Here is a 10,550-nt window from a genome sequence, read left to right on the forward strand (position 1 = left end):
ATATATATATATATATAATTGTATACCTGTACTTGTATTTGTCGAACAGTGTATGTCACTGACCTGTAACATGACAGAAACCTATATCTAAAAAGTGTACCGTGCATATATCTCTATCTCACGCTCTCCATTGTGGCACAATACGTTCGTTGTCTGTTTACACAATGATTTCACTTAGGTAATACCATTTTTTATTACTATAGTCGTTTTTATATTTCACACATCATTTATACTCCACGTTATCGTGAACTACTCAAACGCAATTTATTCTGAAAAGAAACAAACATGAAAACACGTTTCATAACAAGGTAAAGATTTAAGGTTTTAAATTTGAATTCGTCCGCATTTAAATAGCAAGATACAATCTCCAAACGTTTTCTAGAAATTCTTATTTAGGCTGAAACGATAATAAAGACAAAAATCACGTGGTTCTCTTGATGAAAATAATGAGTATACATTCAACTAAAACGTTTTTATTCATTGCATATAGCGGGAAAGATAATCTTATTCCGAGTGTGTTCACTGATTGATGATAATGATTTTGTCATAAAATTATTTAATTTTATTCTCAATACAAATCAAAACGATTACATTTTAAATCTATAAATACAGTTTACAATAAAGGAATCCCCGGTTTATCAGCGGTAAACTCGAGGGTTTATAACGCTAAAAATATGGGACTGAGGCCCACGGTGGGCACAGCACAGATACTCCATTGTGTAGTTTTGTGCTTAAAATCAATCAAACAGACAATAAAAGTTCTGTCAAAGACCCGAAAAAACTCAACGTTAGTTTCTTTGACTCAGAAGCAAGTTTCGACGTATGCAAAGTGTGTTGGATAATTTAATGCAATGCTTTCTTCCAGTTACAAATATACTAAATCTTTTGAAAATTTATACAGTAAAGATAATTTAGTTAATCACCTCTTAATAATAAGAATAGTGGTACTCAAAACACACGTGCAATACAAAAAATTATACAGTCTTGGCCAAAATATTTGCATACTGTTCTATATTGATGTTATTGTCAACATGCATGGAGTAGATATTGAGTAAATGCCTGAACAGTAACAGAGAAGGTATCGCATGATAGGACACGCATGTACAATGGTTTTTAGGTCTGTATAAGTTGTTTTGAGCATTTGTTCGTCAAAACACACACACACCTGTTTTGTATGAAATGATTTGCTTTTGGTATAATCATTTTCGAAACAAATCAACGCTTTGTTCAGACAATTTCTCTATACTTGATGTAGAGTCATGCCTCGTCACGTGCCAGAAGTTATAGGGCTTCAAATTGTTCGACTGTCCAGAAATGGTATGAAGCAAACGAACATTGCGAGAACAGTTGGGTACCCCCAGTGTACTGTATCCAGAATCCTGAAACACCATCAGACAACAGGAAACGTTGTTCCAGGGAAGTCTACTGCTAGATGCCCAAAAACCCGAGATGACCGTGTTTTAATCAAATTAACACGTGAATATCGAAAGAAGTCTTGCAACACCTTACGATAGGAATGTCATAAACATATTCATTCCAGGGTATCCAGAAGAACAGTAAATAGGATAGTGACCAAATAAGATTATTTTGCAAGAAGGGCTATCTGCAAACCGATATTAACCAGAATTCACCGCCGTCACTGTGTTATTTGGGCATGACAGCAGGCCAACTTACAGTTAGGACACTAGGGACATGTCATCTTTTCAGATGAGTCTTGTTAAAGCTGATGGTAGGATTTGTATTCGTTGTTTGCCTAGAGAACAGATGAAGACTTTCTTGCCCACACAGGAGGTGGTGCAATACACGCTTGGCGAGCTATTCATCATGGTGGAAAAACTTCTCTTTATATCATCCAGAGAAACGTCACAGCAGCTTCCTACAGGCATCTCATGGAGATAATATTTCTGTCATATGCTAGGGCACGGTTTGACAATAACTTCGTGTTCCAGAATGACAATGCTACTACCAACAGTAAGCATATCATACAGGATTATCTCAACCAGAAGGACGTTACAAGATTGCCATGGCCAGCAAAATCTCCAGATTGTAATCCTACTGAGAACTGTTACTCAGAACTGATCCGGAAAATAGCTAACCACGACCCTAAAACAGCTGCTAGTTGGAACAAGTTGGAATGAAATCACGGTGAATTACATCAATTACCTCATCGACAGCATGCTACGTTACCTTTCAGAGGTTATTAGAGTACGAGTAGGACCAACCAAGTAGTGAATGTTTAATATGAACTGATATAAGGTTACAGACACTATTTATAATAATTTGATGTTATATTTTGTCATTATATATGTTTTGGTAAGGTTTTGTTGTGATAGGTGTAATGCTGAACTACACATCTTTCTACAGGTGTCTGATAAAATTGTTTGCTGTTCTAATAAATCGTTCATGATGTCCATAGAACCTGTCTCATTATACAAATTACACATGTAGATGTTTAATATAACATGAATTTCTCAGTTTGACAGATCTAAGTGTATTTGTATTCCATTGTAATAATAATGATTTTATATGTTACAAAACATGCAAACATTTTGGCTAAGACTATAATTCACAAACAAGAATCCTGATAACCCAAGCACGTTCGAAAGGTAGACTTTTTTTTTTTTAAAGATGCAATTTTATATTTTTTATTTGAAAAAATCGAACTTACAAGTTTTTAATACATTTGTAAGCAGTAACTGAGTCATTCATTGCGTGTAGACTTAACAAGTCATCTACCAGAGTTTCTTTATGGGCACAGTTTCGCCTGTTTTAACTTACAATTTAATTTTGCATCAATGAAAGGCATTACCATAAATGGTTAATAAAACTAACATTAATAATCAAAAATAGAAAAAAACTTTATCATAAAGTTTTATTTTATAATATAACATACTCTTAGTTAGACCGGTATATTAAATTAGCTAATTGAGTTAGTATTTAGTACTGACTTATGCAGGCAGCTTGTTCTAATCCGAAGTTAATGATAAAAAACAATGCTAAGTAGAGAATTTTCTCTTCAAGGTGATAAAAAGTTTGATTATTCGGGAGATTGATAAGTGAGTTAAATTTGTTTAACGACATAGGAAATGTTCATATATGTGGAAATATACACATAAACTAATAGTCTATATATACGAATCCTTTAAATATACACATAAACTAATAGTCTATATATATACGAATCCTTTAAATATACACATAAACTAATAGTCTATATATACGAATCCTTTAAATATACACATAAACTAATAGTCTATATATAAGAATCATTTAAATATACACATAAACTAATAGTCTATATATACGAATCCTTTAATTCCCATTTATTCAAAACACTGACACTCTATCAGTTAGAGCAAGGTATTGTTATTATGCGTGAGTGAAGAAATATTAAAGTTATATTTGTGTACCTAAAGAGAAAATGTATTTGTAATGGATTTTTTCCCTAAAACTATTGTTTACAGCAGTTACTTTATAATCTAATACTAGTTAATCACTAAGTCTACAGCAGTTACATTTTGGTCTTATATTATTTAAACAAGTCAATAGTAGCTACCCTATAGTCTCACATTATTTAAACGCTAACGTTACCTTATGATCTTATAGTATTTAAACAAGTCTATAGTAGGTACCCTTTGGTCTCATGTTACTTAAACGCTAACCTTACCTTAAGATCTTATAGCATTTAAATAAGTATGTAATAGCTACCTTATAGTCTCATATTATATAAACGCTAACCTTATAGTATTTAAACACTAAATCTACAACAGCTACCTTATGGTCTTATAATGAATAATTAGTCCATCTTATCAAAGTGTTCCTAAACTTTATTTGCTAGTTTCCTTTGTTCTTCAAATAGTTTCTTTTCATTTTGAATTCCCTGCTTACAACATAGGTGGTTGCATTTAAAATCTATTACTATCATGTAGTAAACTAGTTTTATGATATACAAGTCTACAAGTTAACAGAAAGTTAAGTAAAATTAACTCAACGACCATCTTAGAAATAAAATGTGTCCTTGGTTTTTAAAACACTTTTTTCTTTAGTGGTAGAGCTGGTTAAGTATCAAAACCAAACACTTAATGTTACAAATTTGTTTACTTCAACAAAAACAGAAATTGTAACGACCGCATTTTTTTCCGTCTTTACATGGACAGATCAAGTTAAAACATATTGAGAGGAGAAACCATCCATTTCAGTCATATTTACTTGAAAATAATCAGAATTTAAAATGATAATCTGAAAATCCTATAGTGTACAATGTATTAATTAGTGAAATATGAGCGACAAAAAAAAGCAAAATGTACGACACATATTTCACGTGAACTAAATTATTTATATTACTTCTGTGTATTGTGACTTAAAGCCAGCCTATCATGAAAAGTATTCTTCTTTCACTACAAGGTTGTCCACCAGTGGCTCAGCGGAAACTCTCTGGACTTGTGATACTGCCCGGCATGGCCAGGTGGTTAGGGCGCTCGACTCGCAATCTGTGGGTCGCGGGTTCGAATCCCCGTTCCATCAAACATGCTCGCCCTTTCAGCCATGGGGGCGTTATAATGTTACAGTCAATCCCACTATTCGTTGGTAAAAGAGTAGCCCAAGACTTGGCGGTGAGTGGTGATGACTAGCTAGCTGCCTTCCCTCTAGTCTTACACTGCTAAATTAGAGATGGTTGGCGCAGATAGCTCTCGTGTAGCTTTGCACGAAATTCAAAAACAAAACAAAGAAACTGGTAATACTAAAAGTTGAGTTTCGATACCTGTGGTGGGCACAGCATAAGTAACCCATTGTATAGCTTTATACTTTAAGAGCAAACAAACAAACTTTCACTATACGTCATGACCATATGTACTTTCACAGATTAAATAAAATATTAATTTTTTCGTTGTTACTGTCTCGTAAAAGGTGTTATAAATATTTCCGAGGTGTAAAATATAAGGCATTTAATTATTGTTAAATTTACAACAAGCGCCCAACAAAATCAAAAACTAATAAATAGAAATCATAAATATGAAAGAAACTGGTTTTAGTGTGAAAAGTTTCACACTTTAGAGCAACTGTGAGCAAACTGACAGCAGTTAATATTATTCAGGTATTACAACGCCTAGTTTCCTTGACATAGGACTGATTTAGATAAAATGTTATATTTTATTACAACCGGCAACCAGTTCTTGATATTACAGGTTAACCATCTGTCTTGCTGTACCACTGCCCTACTTCGAAGAAAAAAAACAAATTATTCTAACACAAAGGAAAATGGCATTTACCATTAAACCTTTAGCTCCAATTTCTGCCCTCGAAAGTTACATATTTCAATTAATATTGACAGTCACACAAAATGTTGTAGAAAAGTTTCATTAAGATATGGTGCGATGATAAATAACTTCCCACAAAATCATAGTTTCTAATAACTGTAACTTCTAAGCTGACTTATCAGATCGGCAATTGTTTTATCATTATCATTTAGAAAATGAACAAAATAGATTATTAATTCATCTTTATTTCAAAGCAGTTATTTTATTTTCTAATTACCAACCCAGATAAATAGACAACAGAACTAGTTTTTAGTCTGCGCAAACTTTTCTTAAGCAAACAATCAACCTTTACTAAGATATATATATATATTGTACTTCGACATGTATGACGAAAATTTTTAATATTCATACGCCCCTGGTTAAACACATATCAAACATAGAGTTCTACAGATTATTTTCGATTTAAAATTTTGACTTAACTAAAAAAAATGCCTAATGTAAAGAGTAACAAGGGTTTTACATGGAGCATTGTAACAATAGTTCATGCAGTCTGTTTGTTAATGGTACCAACATCTAACAAAGGTTGTGTATCAGAAAAACATGAGGAATACTAGGAGAGTTTTTACATTTATTGACCACAACCCCCACCTAATAGGCTTTCCCAGCTTGGATGGCAGGCTAGGGGAGCAATTGCTTACGGAAAACAAAATAAAAACAATAAATTGATAAATACTTAGCCCGTACTGGATTTAAAAAAAGGGGACCAGTCCGTGCTGGTATTAGCAGACTTAAGGTAGTAATAAATTTCCGCTACTAACAGCTAATATTTGTAAGATTGGGTGAATTACCCCTCATCTGAAAGTGTGAAGTGTGTTGGGCAACATATCGTGATTTATACCTTGTACTTTTCGACAAAACAAGTGGCAAAATAATTTAGCTACAAAATTAGATTTAAGCCGAATAAAACAAATAATAGCAACATTTAGTACGTCACAGATCTAAGCTGATTTTTTTTCCAGTATCACTAAATAATGTAAATATTTTAACAAGAAAACAAGAATGTTTATTTTCAAAATTAACGTGTACGTTCGACAAGGTAACAATGCCTCATTTAAAAAATTTATTAACCTTAACCCTTAATTTCTTGTTCATTGGCAACTTTAAAGCTCAACAGTATTTATACTAGTTACAGTCTTTTGTAACCAATTTTTCTGAAATTCGTTGCATGAGATGATGTTTTAATAGTAGTCATCAAACCACGGAAATATTACTAGAAGGAACATTTCCTTTATAAGCAGAACTTATAATCTATAATACGTTAATTCAGATTTCTTGTAATTAATACCAAAACCCTGTAAAGAATACGGCATAAACCTATTTCCTGAATTTCCGAGTGATTCAGAATCAGTGCTGTTTGAGTTTTCGTCATTTTATCGTGAGAACCACGTACGGAAATAACACCAATAAATTTTGAATATGAGAAAGAAAACGGCTCCCAAAACACGTGAAAGGAGGAGGAATAAATGTCAAAGCAATAAGTCTGCCAGCTAATGATACTTAGTACAATTATAAATCAATACAAAATCACTAAATTATTTGTCGCCTGTTGCTCAAGGAAGGGAGATCCATTACCTTAAACAGGTTGTTTCAGGGTCATTACTGTACATGGGTAGTTTTATAATATTTAACCTATTTTCACCAAGTAATTAGGTTTTTTTAACTACAACTTTCAAGCTTACCAACGTTACATTTGAATATCTCAAAACCATAAGCTGTTCAAATAAGGTTCTATTCTGGTTTAGTACAAAATTGAAATTATATTTTAATTCGAGTGAAAATGCTCATAAAGAATGTTAATTTCCTGAGTAACATAAGACAGCTGCGAACAAGATCTGAGTCCACGTTCTGAGATTTGTTTAGTTACATATATCCAACTGTTCTGAACGCTATATAGTTGCTTGGAGAATTGTTCAGCTACATACGTGCGTGAAAAAGAACAACACAAATTTATTAACAATTACATGACACGACAGGACGTTGATTCCAGTATCTATATTCATTTAGTTGTATTAATTATATTCGTATAATTAATGATATAATCATAAATAATAATAAAGCAGTCATGTTATTATTTATAAAAAAATGAATCAGTTAAGTCGTACCTCTTTCGGACACAGAAAGTAAAGGTACTGTTGACAATAAAGTAAGAATATGTTCGTGCTGTCCACGTGACATAAGTTACTGTTACTTAAAGAAAGTCTGATTATTCAGTAACGGTTCTTTTATTAGTGACGAAGAACGGTCACGACTTTGTGCATTTCTAGGTTACAGGGACGGTCTATTGCATTCTGACTGTTCACATTTAAATGTTCTATCTGAAATCTCTGTGCAAAGCCGAGTGAGAAGCTTGTGCCACTAACTTGTATTAAATCTCTATCCGACTACAGACAGGTTAAAGTTATATCTGAAGAACAGTGTAGAATGAAAATATATACGTTGGAAGTGTACTCTGCAGCTTCTTAGGTTATAGCCCGGAATGTCGGTCTTCATGTCTGCCCAGGTGGTATAATACACTGAAGTTAATGCTTACTTAATTCACCCAAAGAATTCAAACGTCAACAAAGTTCAACTCTTCTACAACTGTGAAATTCAATAATTACTAATATAAGACGAAAGCCCGGTGGACACAAAGGTCAAAAAATAATATAAAACATTTTCAGATAATTAATCAATGTAAAGATAAATAAAACCTTCTATGCGATTAATTAATACCTAATACTTCTTTATGTGTCGATAGCGGGGAACCTAACTCCGAATCTTAGCGTTATGAGTCTACTGCTGAGCCAAAAATAATTCGATCTACTTCTTTTCTATTTGTTTTTCTCGAAAACTCGAAAGACGGACAAAAAATAAGTTATTTTACTACTTTACGAAAACATGAAATTCACAGCAACACAGCTCACTCCTAATGACCCGGTTTTATACGCGTGCTAACGGACCTTAGTAGCAGTAATAGTAACAAGAAACAAAACTGAAACCTAACAAGTCACACTGAGCCCTGTAAATCCAATATAACTATTTATCTTATGTTATGCTATACGGTTCTGTCAAGACACTGCTGCAGTTGTTAACTATAAGCATTTACTATTTACCATTCTTACACCAAATAACAGTAAGAGTACACATTTTGAGGTAGATACAGCTGAGTGAAATCCTTTTTCAATCTTAATGTTACTCAAGCAATTAAGACAAACAAATTTATAAAAGCATTAGAAACTTTTAACACAGTAAACAAATATTTTGTTTATTTACCAGTAATACCGTGTTGAACAAAATATCGCTCTTAAAACTTGCTTTGTGGATAAACACGTGAATGCAACTTGTTTACTACGCAGGCGCAGTAAACTTCATGAAGCTAACACTTTTCGTTTCACTGGTATTTTAGGTTGATATTTGCTCTTGTCTGAATAAAGCCTAGGGACTGAATAGCCATGTCACCCCCCAAAAAAAAACAATACAGGAGTAATTCATTACCTGTTTTAACTCCGATAACACTAATTAACACTTTAATTATGGGTTAAATAAGCTACACCAATATATTTTCACTATACCAACTCGATCATGAAGTATAACAATCCTGGACCTAACACGTGAACTAGTTTTAATAAAAATAAAATCTCAAAGAAACACACACACAAAAGATGGAGCTGAAAAGAAGAAACCGCAACTTAACCATGAAGAGAAAAGCCTGATCAATTCGGTACCCAACCAGAGAACAGTAAAACAGATTATTTCTAGATTGCCCTTCAGTTTTGTACATTAGAACGTTTTTCAATGTTTCGTACAACTTTTCATATAGAGATAGATATTACATTTAGCAACGGTACATCACCAACACAGAAGTTTCTAGAGGCCTTAAAAATTATTTTAAACATACACATAACAAATACTAACATACTTTACCTTTTACAAATAAATTATATTAATTTTCAAAATAATAAATGCAGATTTCTGTGATTTTAAACGTAAACTGTTTTATACACCTTTGTACGACACTAAGAACCTACAGATAATAAAAAAACATAAATTATAAAACAAAAAACCCGATAACTCTAACTTTACCCCTAACCAAGGGGTCTACTTTCCGAAAGTGCTCGGGCTATCGGATCTACCTTCCGAAAGCGCTCGGGCTGTCGGATTTCATGACTTATAATACAACATTCAATAGCATTCTAATAATTATAAATGAAATTTGGGAAACTTACCAGAATTATTTTAAAGACTTGTTTTTGTCTACTCTTGTCAATAACTCTATAAGTATGGAATATTTATCTGTATTCTACCCGCAGATAAGATAAAAGCACTTTTTTCTATAATTCACGCTTTGTAGCCTTTGCACAAGAAGAGGGAGTCAGTACGAGTACTCTCATAAAAACTAGCTTTGTTAAAACAACTAAGTCGTGTTCATTCGAACGTTTCTGCAAACAATCTACGAATCATGTCTTAATATACTGTCTATCCAGCTTCACGAACAATGACGTCACTGGAATTGTCGACTCTCACTTTAGGTGAAAGTTATCTTTACACGTGATGTAACAATCAATTACTGAGCAGGTGAATTCTTTAAGTTAGCGAGATAAAACATATGTCTGCGTTTCCCTTCCTGACAGATAGAATTTCATAACATACAAAAAAACATAAAGTATCCTGATAAACTAACCCAAATCTTTGTATAATAATAATAATAACTGTAATAACGTAAACATAAACTTGGTGTTAAAGCTTGCATGACAAGTTCTAGTACTTTTAAACAAAACGACAAATACAGTGAATTCTATTAACCAGGAAATATAGATCAGTACATGCTTCGAACGTGTCAACAGAGAGTTGGTTTGTTTTTATATCATTCACACGCAGTTACACAAAGGTTATCTGCGCATAACCATTCCTAATTTCGAAAGGAAGTCAGCTAGTCAACAGCATCCGCCATTAACTCTTAAGTTATTCTTGTCTTGTCGAATAGTGAGATTTGATCATAACTGAAGAGAGGTAGGGTATATATACACTAGCAGATATCCGCAAAACATTTGCGTTCAAATTAGTATCTTTTTTGCAACAGTACTTCTTTAAATACAGGATTTCTAGAACAATACAAAAAATTCTAATCGCAGACACAGAACTCTTGTAAGTCCACCTGTCTTAAGCCTAACATTAGTTAATTATTTTGTTTGTAGTTAAGCACAAATCTGCACAATGGGCTATCTGTGTTCTGCCCACCAGGGGTATCGAAAC

General features: G+C 33.0%; 1 protein-coding gene across 3 annotated transcripts in view; it reads right to left on the reverse strand.

Annotated features, from left to right (window-relative positions):
* The window catches only part of LOC106458563 (tetraspanin-11-like), a 75,488-nt gene that overhangs the window by 55,926 nt on the left and 9,012 nt on the right, over positions 1–10,550 (reverse strand). Inside the window, exon 1 of one of the 3 annotated variants that reach the window (XM_022384810.1) lies at positions 9,524–9,832. The exons of the other annotated variants lie outside the window; for them this stretch is intronic. The gene's annotated coding sequence lies outside the window, so the exon portion shown is untranslated. Of the gene's footprint in view, positions 1–9,523; positions 9,833–10,550 lie in introns of those variants that run through there. 3 annotated transcript variants of the gene reach the window in all.

The sequence above is a fragment of the Limulus polyphemus genome, unplaced genomic scaffold, assembly GCF_000517525.1.
Source record: "Limulus polyphemus unplaced genomic scaffold, Limulus_polyphemus-2.1.2 Scaffold485, whole genome shotgun sequence".
NCBI lineage: Eukaryota > Metazoa > Arthropoda > Merostomata > Xiphosura > Limulidae > Limulus > Limulus polyphemus.